The sequence below is a fragment of the Globicephala melas genome, chromosome 7 (genome assembly GCF_963455315.2).
Source record: "Globicephala melas chromosome 7, mGloMel1.2, whole genome shotgun sequence".
Lineage (NCBI taxonomy): Eukaryota > Metazoa > Chordata > Mammalia > Artiodactyla > Delphinidae > Globicephala > Globicephala melas.
This window is the reverse complement of record NC_083320.1, coordinates 54,693,408-54,707,610: the sequence shown is the minus strand read 5'-3', so window position 1 is coordinate 54,707,610 and position 14,203 is coordinate 54,693,408. Positions and strand designations below refer to the sequence as shown.

General features: G+C 40.8%; 1 protein-coding gene across 9 annotated transcripts in view; it reads left to right on the top strand.

Moving 5' to 3' along the window:
- The window catches only part of OSBPL6 (oxysterol binding protein like 6), a 208,023-nt gene that overhangs the window by 20,565 nt on the left and 173,255 nt on the right, over positions 1–14,203 (top strand). Inside the window, exon 1 of one of the 9 annotated variants that reach the window (XM_060302210.2) lies at positions 13,720–13,734. The exons of the other annotated variants lie outside the window; for them this stretch is intronic. The gene's annotated coding sequence lies outside the window, so the exon portion shown is untranslated. Of the gene's footprint in view, positions 1–13,719; positions 13,735–14,203 lie in introns of those variants that run through there. 9 annotated transcript variants of the gene reach the window in all.

Genomic DNA, 14,203 nt, shown 5'->3' with positions numbered 1-14,203 from the left:
AGTTTCCTTACAGCTGTGAGAAGGAATCAACTGCATTCTTGAGGGGGACTCTCTGCACATCTCCAGAATTCTCACTCTGTGAAGCTCTGTCCTTTCCTTCGAACTGTAGCTGCCTTGGTCTTCTCAGACCCTCAACTCAGTAAGTCTGCTGATCCCTTCCTGGATTCCCCTCCCTTTGCCACAGCTGGAAACTCTCAAGGCATAGGCTGGTACAACTTGGGGACTCACCTCACTTTCTCATCTTTCAGATCACTATTTTTGTTGTCTGATAATGTCTTGAAAACTGTTTCTTCCTGTGTTTGTCCACTTTATGGTTGTTTCAGATAGGAAGGTAAATCCTGTCCTTGTTATTTTATCTTGGCTAGGAGTGGAAGTTTTCCTGGGATCTGTTGAAAGTGAGGAGACTGACAAAGGAGTAAAATAGAGAACTTCAGGGGTTGTGGTAGAAGTTTACATGGTCAATGTGGTGAATAGGAAAGCCTAGCTGAGGTGGTAAGAGTTTCTTCAGCAGTGTTCGAAGCAACTGAGTGAGTTGGCTAGTGGTTTTATTGATTTATTATTTATTGTTCTTTTTTAGATACTGTTTGTTTGTTTGTTAAGTGCCTATTCTGTGCCAAGGTCTTGACATACATTATTTCTCACCCCTACAATAGGTCCAAAAGGTATTGTTATTGATAATCCTTCTCTACCCTAACCTCAGCCCCAGCCCTTCTCAATATTAGAAGGGGAAGTAGGATTGTCAAGTGAGTGCTGAAGTCCTGCAGCTTATAAATTGTATAATCCTATTTCAAACCCAGATCCTTGGACCTTCAGAACCAGTTGGTCCATAGTACTTTCTTCTTGCCAAGATTGAGATTTGTGCTGAGTGAGTGGGGAGTTGAGAGTGCTAGAAAGGGAGAGGTGGAAGGGACAGCTTATGATTAACTAGATCAGGAAAGGAGGGAGTCAAAGATGAAGGCTGATGTATGGGAAGAAGAAAAGTTGCAGAGGCCTTAAGGTCTCCATTGTGTTCACAATGGCTGTAATGGCCTTAAAGAAATAAGGGAGCATGTACTTAGTCCTGGATGATGACAGTGACAGTGAGGTGGGAGAAGGAAGGTCCCCAGAATTTTACCTGATCTTCTAGTTAATCCTGGACCTCTAATAATAGTTCCAGATAGATTATAGACCTGAGAAAGGTAAAACAAAAATATTCTAGAAAAAGTAAGCAAAGATTTTTTAAACAAGATGTAAAGAATACTCACCATAAAGAAAACACTGTATTAAAGTTCTTTTCATCAAAAACACTGACAGAGAGCAAAAAAGCAAGCAATAGAGTAGAAGATATTTTCAGTTCATATATCCAAATCCTTTTTAGGTCAGTCACTTGGACAAATGAGAAGTTCCATGTACTCATTTATTGAAACACTAAAATGTTGTATTCTTTCTATCAGAAATTCATTAGCAAACACCATGGCTTTGTATATTTCCAGAATTATTTGTCTAATCCTCTTAAGGGCATTATACCACTAAGCAGCACAGCTAAGTGTTTGACCAGTTTTAATTAGAATGATCATTTGTCACACTTGAGAAGCATTTGGCTCTTGACTATGGAAGTATCAAGGCTGGGCAGAGAAGTATTAATTCTGCCATCTTTTAAGGTTACATTTCAAACTGTTAAAACTAGTCACACCTGAGTCAGTATATAACCTTCAACTATTCAAGCCTGTTCAGTATGCTGGTTAATCAGATTATGCATCTAATTTTTCCACAATGTAATATATGAAGGCCATGTGATTAGGGTTTATCTTATTGGCTATTTTAAGAAAGTTAGCATCTATTTTTTGTCTTGTATGAAGAATTAAAGAGTTTTCCAATAGGTAGAATGAGACGAAATAGGATTCTTGGATTCTTGTTTGGGTTAAAAGGCTATTGCACATTATGTCAACACAAAGGAATGTGAGAACTCACAGATTATGTAATATTTTGTGGTCAGGGATTACCAAGTAAGACGTAGCAAGGAGACTGAGTCCACAGCTGCATGTGAAAGTCAGTGTCACTGCTTAACAGTTTTACAGTAGACCAATGGGACACAAAGTCAGAACACAAAACCATGAGGCCACAGTAGTATAACCTATATACTTAGTGATATTATTATTTCTCCTCTGGTTTTCAAGGTGAGGAGAGAGTTAGAAATTTTGATTCATGTTGAATCACTCTCAGAAGGATTTAATTCAGTTATCAAAGGCTTTAGTAAACTCTTTACCAACTCTCCTTTGTAAGAATTGGGTTTTTTAAATGAGAAAGTCTTCTAACTGGTGGGTCCCTGCTTAAAAAGGTGGTGCTGAGTGAGTGCCTCTGTGTGTGTGGGTGTAGTGAGGTGGTATATTAGTTTCCCATGGCTGCTATAACAAATTACCACAAACTTGGTGGCTGAAAACAACACAAATTTATTCTCTTATAGTTCTGAAGACCAGCAGTCTGGGCTGAAATCATGCGGTCAGTAGGGCAACTGCTCCTCCAGAGGCCCCAGGGGAGAATCCATTCCTTGTCTCTTCCAGCTTCCAGTCTGCCAGCATTTTTTGGTGTTCCTTGGCTTGTGGCCTCATCTCTCCAAATCTCTATTTCATCTCTACATTGCCCTCTCTTCTCTGTCTGTCTTTTCTGTTTGTTTCAAAACTCCCTCAGCCGCTCTCTTATAAGGATACACGTAATTGCATTTAGGGCCCACCTAGATAATCCAGGATAAGCACTTCTTCTTAATATCCTTAACTTAATCATCTATATTTATATATTTTTGCCATATAAGGCAATAGTTTTTCCTTGGCCATAATAAAGGTAATATTCACAAGTTCTGGGGATTAGGAAGTGAATATATCTTTGGGGGGTCATTTTTCAGCCTACCACAGTTGGTTTTTCCAGCTGTGAGTACACCTGCCATCAGGAGATGCCTGCAGAGGTACATTAGTGAACATCTGGATGCCATGAGCATGCAGGGAAAGTCACCTGTAAGAACCCCGGGTGTGTTGGGCTGGAGTTCCAGCTCCTGGGTGTGTGAGGAGGGGGAGAGATGGAGGTGGAATGAGTATTGTGAAAGAATCTTGAGGAAAATATCAAACGTTCAGAGGCCTTTCTAAAGCTAAGTAGTAAATGGTTTGAGAAAGTCTAAGAGGTAGTGACTTTCAGCTAATATTGAGAAAATGTTTTTCCTTCTCAGCTATTTGATGATTAACAAATATTAACCAAATTGTGGAGATTGATTTTGGAGAACTTGTATACCAAAGTGATGATTAGTAAGGTTTTATTAGAAATGAAGCATTGTCCAATAGAATACTTTCACTATTATTGCTCACCATTTGGTCTTAAACCTTTTTGTTTTTACCACACTCTTTAAAAAATGTGCGGGCTTCGTTCTAAGCACTTTTTATATTATTGATTAACTTTACATGTATTGTACTTTCTTTTATTTATTTATTTACATTTAAAAATTCATAATAACTCTAGGAGATCAATAATGATCTCCTTACAGACTCATCTGTAAAGAAACTGAGGTACTGAGAAGTTAAGTAACTTGCTCGTGGTCACACAGTTAGTAGTGTATTACAGGATTTGAACTCAGTGTCTATACCCTTAATTGTATGTCAGGGTTTGGCAAGCTTCTTATATAAAGAGCTGGATGGTAATTACTTTAGGCTTTGCAGGCCATAATGTCTCTGTTGAAGCCACTCAACTCTGCTGTTATAGTAGTGAAGCAGCCATAGGTAACATGTAAATGAATGGATGTGGCAGTGTTCCAGAAAAACTCTGTTACAAAACAGTGGCAGTGGGTCAGGTTTGGCCTGTCTGGTAGTTAATATTATTTTCTCTTTTTAAATCCAAATTTTTCTAGGAACTTGGGCCAGTTCAGTCTGGAAAATTCAGGTCCTTAAGATCTGAAACATCTTTAGTTTTGTTGATGATTTTCTCCTCTTACTGTATTCTTTTTTCTGGAATCTTCTTATTTGAATATTAGACTTCCAGGATTCACTAGTTCTCTAATTTTCTTATCTCTTCTTGTATTTCTTCATTTTTAATCTTCTTCCCCTACTTTCTGAGAAATTTCCTTAAGCCTTATTTTCCAGCCCTTCTCTTGATTTTTTCATGTCTGAATTTCCTTTCTTTTTAAACATTTCTTTCTTGTTTTATGGATACAGTGTCTTCTCCTACTCCTTTAAGGATATTAATGTTTTCTGTTTCCTGTATAACCTCTGTTTCCTCCATGTTGCTTCCCTTATGTTTGCTTGTTTTGGTCTGTCTTTCATGTTAGAGCTTTTCCTTAGATATCTGGTGATCCTTGATTGTTTACTTCTATTTAAGAGTGAGGCACCAGGGAGCTGATTGGGAAGCTCCCAGCACGCAAGGGGGCTTCTAAGCTGAGGACTTCACAGACAGAGCCAGTTCCATGAGGAGGTCCACCCTCATTGCCACAACAATATCTTTAGGTTTTTTTCCCATTGGTTAGGAAAGATTTCACAGAGAACAATCTCCCAAGCGTCTCCCTGAAGGCTACAGGCCTGGCTGCCATTTTTCTTACCTACTAAGTAACTTAAAAGGCTTTTTAAGAAAATGTCTTTTCCTCTTTTGTTCATATTATTGCTATATATTCTGAAAAAAATAAGACTATATTAAACATAAAAGCTGTAGCTACATTAAAATTGTTTTTAAGTCAACAAAGACTCTAAAATTCATCTTCCTCTGCAATTAGGATAGACCAGATACTTTACCATTAGATGATTCAACCTATTTGATGGCCATCCTTTGAATATTGTGCCTTGATGGCTTTTCAGGTTTGGATATCAATTTTGGAAGACTAATGTAGTCTTGTACGCTGGACATATAAATGACCACTCTCTCCTGGGATGGAGCAGAGGCCCAGACAAGGACTGGGGTGAAGGTGGTCATCTGAAGCCAAGCTGCCAAGTCCAGATGGGGTGACTACATGGATAGCCCCCGAGATAAAGCCAGGGAGGTCCTGAGCCACCTGGAAAATCCTGGGAAGTTCAGGCAGAGAACCTGTCTGTGTACAAATAGGGGAGTAGCTGCATGGCTTTTGATGTGGTTCCAGAGACTTTGGATAATAGTATGTCCTGAAGGGCCAAGGGCTCGCAGTCTTCGACTGATATCTGACCTTGCCTCTCAGGTTGTTGCTGGCCTCAGAACCACCTTTTCCCTCAGGGCTCCTGCCAGAACATGGTTGCTTCCAGCGCTTGCTGCTTACTTCTGACCACGGCCTCTCGTCATCTTTGGTAGGGAATCCCTAACCCTTCTCTATCCCTACAGCCCTGCTAGGGCTGAGTCTTTGCTCTACCCCCCTCTGATGTGTCCCCCACATCCTTATCTTGGGGTTTGGATCTGTCACGTGGTAGCCACTGGCCCCGACTCCCAACTGCCGCCCCATCATTACCCCTCTGCCCACATTCCCAGCCTGGAGCCAGGTGAGTCCTTTTCCTGCTGCTAGTGGGAGTGGCATCTTTGGCCACTCTGGGACTGCTGATGAGGAAAGATACACCTTTGGAATACTAAGTTGTGCCCAATGTATTTAATTCACAAAAGCCTTGTTATAAATGGTGGTCAGCAGCTCTAGTTAAACTCTTTTTTTTTTTTTTTTTTTTAGTTAAACTCTTATGGTTTAGCATATGGCCTGGGCTCCACCATTTATAACACAACTTTTAAGGAAAAATGGGTTTTTAAGGAAAAATGGGTAGTAGACTCGGCACAAGTTCCCATTGCTAAGATGGGGGCTGCCTTGTAACAGCATGCAAAGGAGGAAAAATGTCATCATCAAATATTCATTAAGCTCCCGCTGTGCATCCTGCTGTTGTAACTGCTGGATCTGTGGGCCTCCCCACTGGGCCTGTTTTTCTAAGCCACAATAAGGCACCTTACAGATTGCCCTCTGAACCTCAACACACTGTAGAGCTTTCTCTGACATATCTTGTATTGTACTAATGGGGAGGATTCCTAGTCTGAGAAAGTGCAATTTTAATTTAAATGCGTCCTTTCCTGGAGCCTAAGTTCTTTTAGTCACTGAGCCTGCACTAATTTGTGTGATTCTTTTGGGGGCTGGGGCACTCTTCTTAGAGCCTTATAAAATTAGTACTTCCTATTGGTTCAATGTTTTCTTTCACGTGAGGCACTCTTAGAATTATGTGGCCCATAGTGATTTTCAAAAGATTAAAGCAATGTGTTCTAATGTGAGCCTTGCAATTAATTGCCTCAACTAAGTATACATAAAGGACCAAGTCATTAGTGTTAATAAGAAGTGACTTCGGAAAGTACAGTTTGACCCAAAGACTGAATAACTCTTGCAAACAGTAATCAGTGAGGTGATATCCATTGTAGAAAACATCTTAGCTGGAAATTATTCATGTCCGTTCAAATTAGGTTTTCCCTAAGTTGTTACCATTTTTTAAAAAAATTTTATTTTATTATTATTATTTTAACATCTTTATTGGAGTATAATTGCTTTACAATGGTGTGTTAGTTTCTGCTTTATAACAAAGTGAGTCAGCTATACATATACATATATCCCCATATCTCCTCCCTTGGTTACTATTTCCTCTTCAGTGAAAAATGTACACCTTTTTTTTTTTGGCGGTACGCAGGCCTCTCACTGCTGTGGCTTCTCCCGTTGCGGAGCACAGGCTCCGGACGCACAGGCTCAGCGGCCATGGCTCACGGGCCCAGCCGCTCCGCGGCATGTGGGATCTTCCCGGACCGGGGCACGAACCTGTGTCCCCTGCATCGGCAGGCGGACTCTCAACCACTGCGCCACCAGGGAAGCCCAATGTACACCTTTTTGAATGTGGAGGCTGAACTAAAATGGCTCCTGGAAAAGTTTCTTGTGTAAGTGAATGTGCACTCTGTGAACGTGGGTCTTCTTGACTGCTCCTCTTCAGGATTTTCTTCCACCCACTTAAAATGTCTGTGCTCCCAGGGCCCTGTCTTAGGTCTTCTTCCCTCCCTGTACTCCTTCCCTATTTGACCTCATCAGGTTCTGCGGACTCATCGGCAGGCGGACTCTCAACCACTGCGCCACCAGGCAAGCCCTCAGGCCATTTGATCTTGTATGCTCTTATCCCTAATTCACGACAGCTCAGACTCACTGGCCATCTTTCAGGTGCTTGAAATCATCTAGGTCCTTCCCTGCACAAGGCCTTTGTACAGATAGTTCCCTGGGCAGATAGTTCCCTGGACCTGGGATGCACTTCCTCTTATGCTCTGCCTGGCTACTGCCTACCTACCCTTCTAGTCTTAGCTGCAGTGTCATTCCTCAGCAACATTTCCAAAAGCCCTCCCCAACTGATTAGATTCCGCTAGTAAATATGCCAACAGTATCCTGTACTTCCTAGCACTCATCATAATTATAATTGAATGAGCATTTGTATAATTACTGTTTTGATGCCTGATTCTCCTACTAGCCTGTAAACTCCCTGAGAGCAGGGACCATGCCTGTCTGGCTCACCATTCACTCCCCAGTGCCTCTCATTACAAATATTTGTCAAATGAATGTATAATGAATACGGTTGGACAGAAGCCGTGGCATATGTTATGTGTATTTGCACTTAGGTTTGAATATGGGGTATCTGATGTTCTAGGACTTGAACACTTCCCACTCCATAATGAAGCAATACTGTGAAAGCCTTATTTAGATCTTGTTAACTGTTCAGCTGTTGCACTCTGTCGCCCTCTATTCTAGAAGTAGATTGTATCTGTCAGGGTTCTACCAGAGAAACAGAACCAGTAGGAGAGAAGAGATTTATTGCAGGAATCCGCCTTCTCGTGATTGAAGGGGCCAGCTAGACAAGTGCGACATCCGTAAGGCAGGAGGTCAGGAAGGGCAGGCTGGAATTCTTGGGCATGGGGCACAGGAAGGCTGCTGTTCACAAGCAGAATTTCTTCTTCAGGGAAGCCCCAGCTCCACTCTTCAGGCCTTTCAAGTGATTGAAGCAGGACCACCCAGATCATTTAGGATATCTTCCATACTTAACGTCAACCGATTATGGACTTCAATTACATCTACAAAATACCTTCAGAGCAATGCACCTAGATTAAATTGAATAACTGGAAACTGTAGCCTGTAGCCAACTTGACACATAAAGTTGACCATCAAAGAAAACTTTGATGCAAAGCACCAGTTTAAAAACATAATTAACTTAAAAAACAAAAAACCCCACCAAACTTGACACTTCTGGGATGGAGAATGGTAATTAAATATTTATTCAGTGGGCTTCCTATTTGCTATGGAAATAATGCCTATTTTAAAGAGATTTTTACCTGTTCTGCTGAAGTATTCCAAATAACCTCATTACTCTACTATGCAAAACAAATTTGTTACTACCTCAAGTGTGAATCAATAATAAAATTCTAGGAAAATTGGCCCTTTTGTGTGTAGTGCTTCTAACAGGTGGACAACTGTGTCTTCTCAGGTGACTTTTTATTTATTAACACAGCCAACATTTACTGAGCACAGAGCTGGGCAGTGGAGATACAAGAAGAGGCAGAATACCGCCTTATATTTGGAAGCCTTGTAGTGGATTTAAGTAGACAAATAGGTAATCAGATAATGGCAGGCCTGGAGTTCAGTGGGGTTGCAGTATGGAATGCTATGTAGATGTGGTTTGGTGCCAGAGCGTGAAGTGCCCTGAGTGCCAAGCTTGGGGATCCATCTTTATTTGGCTGGATCCTCTCTGTTGAGGAGGGGCACGTTCATATTATTTAGGAAGAGGAATCTGGTGTGGAAGTGAGGGAAGGAGAGAATGTTAAGGGCAGGAGTCTAAGCTAGAAGCTAGATTCTAGCACTAGCAGTGTTTATCAACTGAGTGAGGGAGAGAGAAGATTTGAAGGTGACGTTGAGGTTTATTGCTCTAAAGATGGGGGCTATGACAAGATGAGTAATGGGGGTGGATGGTACCAGAGGAGGAATGGATATTTAGTGCTGAGGCAGGTAAAAAGATGAAAGGTAACACCTGCCACCGACTGAGCTTCTGTACTAGGTCTGGTGAGTTACACCCATTATCTCATGTCAGTTGAGATGCCAGTGTGACTTCTAGCCTGTATGAGATCACCTAAGGAGTGTCCTGAACAAAGGAAGATGTTTGAAGAAGATGCTTGGTGTCTAAGATTCTTTTTTAGGTCTTCTGTCTTTTTATAGAGGATAATATAGGTACTCCATTTTGAAAGTTACCTGACAGTGGATTCTAAGAGGTCTGCTTATAATTTTTTTTTTTTTTTTTTTGCGGTACGTGGGCTTCTCACTGTTGTGGCCTCTCCGGTTGCGGAGCACAGGCTCCAGATGCACAGGCTCAGCGGCCATGGCTCACGGGCCCAGCCGCTCCGCGGCATGTGGGATCCTCCCAGACCGGGGCACGAAGCCGTGTCCCCTGCATTGGCAGGCGGACTCTCAACCACTGCGCCACCAGGGAAACCCTATAATTAAAGATGAATGTCAGCTAGTAGATATTGGAAAAGAAAAAAAAGCTAACAGTCATGAATGATTTCTGTGTTGTCTTACACCTCCCAAATCAAATTGAAAAAGCAGAGTTTTTTCTGGCACTGAACATACCTCTGGGTATGTGAAATTGTATTCACTAAATCTGCTTTCCAAAAAGGCAAGTGCAAGGGGCTGTCACGGATCAAATCTGGAAAAATTGGAGCATTAAAATAAATAATGTGGTAATATAAACCATGAACTGAAATAAGATTTAATGAATCTATATTGATCAGTAAATGAATGGGAATGGGGGAGGGTAAGCTCTTACTTACAGGAGAATGCCAACCAATATATGTAGATGGGTAGAAAACAGGAAAATCATCATTTGGCAAAAAACATCACAGTGATGATTGATGAAGGCAGGAATTGTCAATGGATGGGTGGAGGTTTGATGAAGAACAGATATTGGCATAGTCTCATAGTATTTTCCACAAAATACTCATTAATTACAAAGAAGGAAATGGTGAAGACTGGCAGACACATAGTTGTCCAGGTGGTCAAGGTTAACACCGTCAGTGTTGGGGTGATCCGACATCCTGTGCCTCCTGATGTGATGTACTGAAAAGAGCACAGCATCATTTCAGTGGTCTTCTTGCAAGGAATACATGGCCTGAATCCATAGTCACATTGAATCCTCACAGTGTTTTGGAGCAGGTGTTTTTAATCTCCATATTACAGAATAGGAAATTGAAGCACAGAAGTTGAACAATTTACCTAAAATCAAAAATGGTAAGTGGCAAAGCCAAGTTTCAAAATCCAAGGTGAATTTCTAAACTTGTGGTGTTTCAGTCCTACTATAAAGCCCATGGGTGTTAGTTCCATTAACAATTAGATTCTACAGATAGTGCCTTAGGGTCCAAGGGTGACATTTAGATGAGTATCAGTAGGGAGCCACAGATAATGAGTCTTGTATTGCTTATTACACTAGTAGTGGGGGGAGGGAAAGCTGAGTTTTATGTCAGCATCTGAATGGCTGGTTCTTAGTGAGTCGTTATCTATAATGAGCACATGTTGCTGCTGAAAGCCATCCCATCGGACCCCTTTCCGCAAGATTCTCCGTTTGGAGTGGAACAGGAACTAATTATGCACTATTAAATCCAAGACCCATTTCATATTCAGAGGTTCCAGTGGTAAACCTCACATGTCAGGAGCAATTAGTGACCTTGTGACATGTCATCTTCAATATGCCGAACTGTGAACAATAAATCCTAGCAGGATGGATGGATTTAAATAACTACCTCCACCATCACCCTAGTGCCATCTGAGCAATGCTATTTCAAGGCGCAAATGCAGGACATTCTCCTAACTAGTATTATGAAGATTTCAGAAATGTGGGAATATAGTTAATTCTGAAAGTTTTCAGATTTTGAGTGCCTAGGAAAGGGGACAGAGATATTGGCAGAGGATGAAGTCACGCGATATGGTCTACGAGCTGATCATGGGGACACTGCTCCCACGCAGCTCCAATAGAATGACTGCCGTGTGCCGATGAAATCTGGGTGTACACATAACCGAAAGCTCGGATGAACAGGCTTGGCCAAGACTTGGCCAAGAAACGAAGTTCTGTTGTGCTAATTGACTATCTTGGATTAATGGGAAGTATTTAAGTTGAAAAATGAGCAAACTTCTAACTGGAATTTGATACCTTTGTTTATAAAATATATTTCATATTCTTGTTCTATTTTATAGAGAAAAATGAAGAAATTAAAACATATTTTTTTAGAAGTAAAATGTGATGCTGCAGAAGCATCATCAGTTGAGTTGTACACATAGCCTTACTGTCGCTTGTGGTTCTGCTTCTTTTGCTGACAGTAGGATTATCTCCTGAGGTGGGATTTTCCTGTTGATTTTGGATTTTTGCATGCTGCTGAGACACTCCATGGGACAATGCAGTTACAGGAAGTTGCTAGTGTGTGGCTGAGCAGTGAAAGCATCTGAAAAAAAAAATTGCTCTTGTGGGATAACTGGACTGTATCCATTAAGCCAGGTTCTGCCCCAGAATGCTGGCTCCCTTATGGGTTTAGATCAGCGGTAATTGACTCTTCAGCCCAGGCAGGGCAAGGAATCCCTGTGGTAAAGAACCTTTTTGTCTCCCCTCCATTCTGGGGCTTGGCTATTTCAACTAGACTATTCACATTGACTGTAAATTCTAACCACCACAAAACAGGCCTCTGGAAGTCCCGATTATGCACAGCTGAGAGATTGCCACTTAGCAAATGCCTAAGAAAACAAGAGAGAAAAGAAAAAGAAAAATAAACCTGAATAAAAATAAAAATAAAGAATTTGAGGGGCATCGGTTCAATATGGGTGGGCATGGAGTATTGTCAGCTATCTTAGTGTGGGGTAGAAGCATCCCTAGGGAATACCTAATAAGCACACAGTACTATTTGAAGGAATGCATTGTAAACTGAATACATAGCCTGTTAATAAATGAGTCTGTCATTATTGAGTGAAACTGAAGGATGCACCCTGCATCTGCCCTGCAAGGGTAGATGAAGCTATGAGTGTGCTTTCTTGGAAATGTAAATTCTAAGATGGTTTAGTCCTAAACCTGTTTGTTGGTGTGTGTGTGTGTGTGTGTGTGTGTGTGTGTGTGTGTGTGTGTGTTATAAAATTTTCACTCTCCTTTTCCAAGTAATAAACTTCTAAATAGCCCCGTAATGACATTAGCTGATCTTCAGTTTAAGGATAAAAGTTAATACTGTCTATCAGTCAAGTACAGTGTATTCTTACAGAGACGTGGGTTGAGTTTGCAAAGGTGTGGCTTTGATTAGTGAGTGATACTCATAGGATGATTGATTCAGTCAGCCAGCCATGTTTTGGGGGGTGGAAGGGAGCTGGTCTCACAATTGATGATGCATGAAGTAGCAAACTTGAGATAATTTTACTTGGCAGAACAGGTGAAAATGAATGGTTTTGCTTTCCTGAGCCCAGATCTATACTGTCAAGTGACCCCTCATAGGCACAGCATTTAAACTGTCCCCACTAGAGTAAACCTCCACGGGGCCCTGGTTGAAAAATCCTCTGTTAGATCCCACTTGCAGATCCCACGTTCTCTGTTACAATGTTGGCTTTTTTCTGTTTTTCTGTGGTGTGCATTGGGATTGGAGGGGAAGGAAGGAAGACATTTGCTAAGAAAATCACCCTTATGGAGCCTGTAACCAGTGATGGTTTGTAGTATGTTCCCTTCTAACCCCACGAAGTTCTGATTCTGTGGTTATGTCAGGGAGCAACCCTAGGCTGCAGCTTTCCCAGGTACCATCTTGGCTTCTAGGAATTGATGCTGGTGATGTCATTTTAGTCTCTTGTCCATCCATCTACCTAAAATCCATAGATGGTTAAGGACCTTCTATATTCTAATTCGTAGAGACTCACATTTTACGAAGAGGTTTAATAATGCTGACCTAAAGCAAATTTGCTGAAAAAAATAAAACAGTCTTGGTATGCATGAAAGGTAGTTACAATTTCTTTTTAACACTTCAAACTAAATGTTATGGGAGGTAGTATTTTTCATGCCAGAAAAAAAAATTAAGATAGAACCTCCCCCAGGAAATAAAAATCACTCATAATCCCACTCTCCAGATTTGGTGTTAAATACCCAGATAACATTTGGTGTTAAATACCCATATTTTCTTCCCTAGGATTTATTTTCCTATATATCATTTACTTATTTTCTAAAAAAATGGACACATGCTACTTTATAAACCTCTCCCTTTCCTTACCCCTTGCTGCAACCAGAGAAAGTATTTGAACTACTGTTCCATATTGGTGACTATATTTACATCATCACTTAGAATGGCTGTGAAGCCTGCGCTGGTTGTGTCCTTATTTTTGCTATAATAAGCAATACTGCGATCAACATTTTTGTACACATGATTGGGCACTTGCCTGATTATACACTTAAGATAAACTCTTAAGTATAGAATTTATTAGATCAAAGCAGAGCCTATGTTGAAGGCTTAGGAGACTTGTTACTAGAGTGCTTTCCCAAAAGTTTATTCTGATTCCTTATTCATCTGTTACGTGAAAGGTGGTTTCTCATTGTTTTAAATTGCATCTTTGTTTTTCAGACTGAGCATTTCTCTGTATTGTATTGGCCATTTGAATTTTGTGGTCAATTGGCTAGTTCGCTTTTCCCATTTTTCTATAGGAATATTCCTGTCTTGGCTGCTGTTTTGTGAGAGCACTTCATGTGTGAGGGACATGGATTTCTTCTCTGCATTGTAGGTATTTTCCCTACTAAATTGGAATTTTGATTGAGACTTAGTCAAGTATAACATTAATTTGGTGGGTATGAGCATGTTTTTCAATGTTGAGTCTTGCTATTTGAGAATAATGTTTTAAACACTTCTGATCTAAGGGAATTATGAAAAGTAAAAGGACACAGAGTGACTTTTTCCAAGCCCTTCCATTTATTGCCTTGCCTCGGGGTAGAACTCTTCCTGAATCATTTGAGAAACTGAGTAAAGTGTTTTCACCAGCTGAGTGATTGGATTCCATCTGGTTGGTTTGTAAAGTGTTCTTTTTCATGATTTTAGCACACTCACCTATTGTGTTCCTTCTCTAAGCTAATATCTTTGGCTCTTCGAAATAGTCTGTTTGCGTGGGTCCTTGTGGCTTTGGGAGCCTGACAGTTTTACGATTATGCAAATGTTATGAGATTATCTTGATGGATGCTCCCTGAGCCCTTGG